Source organism: Orycteropus afer, unplaced genomic scaffold (genome assembly GCF_000298275.1).
Source record: "Orycteropus afer afer isolate SDZICR_OR568_19922 unplaced genomic scaffold, OryAfe1.0 scaffold00272, whole genome shotgun sequence".
NCBI classification, from domain to species: domain Eukaryota; kingdom Metazoa; phylum Chordata; class Mammalia; order Tubulidentata; family Orycteropodidae; genus Orycteropus; species Orycteropus afer.
The window spans coordinates 120,811-121,870 of NW_006921859.1; positions in this window are offsets into that span (position 1 = coordinate 120,811).

The following is a 1,060-nucleotide window of genomic DNA, read 5'->3' on the forward strand; positions in this document are numbered from 1 at the left end:
GCATAGACATACCTAATAGTTCAGCCTGTCCACCCATCTATCCACCCATATACCCATGTTTGCCTTCACTGACAATGCAGTACTTTATGTGCAAAAGGGCTCATCTCTGTTGTCTATACCTACCATGTACCTCTCTCTGTCTTCCACTTCCTCAATGCCACCATATTGATCACTCACATTTGGTACATTGCCCTTCTCTTCACCCAAATCAATACTTGTCTCTACCTAACAGTGTTCCTTCCCCTCCCTTCCCACCCCTGGTAACCAACAAAGAAAATTTCCTTCCATATATAAACCTTTCCTTGACTTTTTACAATAATGGACTGATAAAATATTTGTCCTTCTGTGACTGACTTATTTCACTCAGCATAATGTCTTCCAAGTCCATCCATGTTTTGTGGTGTTTTGCAGATTCTACGTTATTCTTTAGGGTTGCATAGTATTCCATTGTGTGTATGTACGAAAGTTTGGTTATTCATTGTTCTGTTGTTGGGCACTTAGGTTATTTCCATATTTTTGCTATTGTAAATAGTGCTGTGATGAACATGGGTGTGTATATGTCTGTTCTTGTCATGGCTCTCACTTCTTTAGGATATATACCTAGTAATGGAATGGCTAGGTCAAATGATATTTCTAATTCTAACTTTTTAAGTAATTGCCATACTACTTTCCACAGCGGTTATACCATTTTACAGTCCCACCAGCAGTGTATGAGGGTCCCAGTCTTTCTGCATCCTTGCAAGCATTTGTTATCTTCTGTCTTGTTGAACTTTGCTACTAGTGCTGGGGCAAGATGGTATTCAATATTGCAACCTGAGGGCTTAAATTTCCTCTTCATTTCTTTCAGCTTGAGAAATGCCGAGTGTGTTCTTCCCTTTTGGCTTTCCAACTCCATGTCTTTGCACTTTTCATTATAATAATTGACTTTGTATTCTCGAGCTGCTCTTTGAAAACATCTGTTTAGTTTTTATCTTGTCATTTCTTTCATTTGCTTTAGCTACTCTCCATTCAAGGGCAAGTTTCAGAGTCTCTTCTGACATCCATTTTGGTCTTTTCTTCC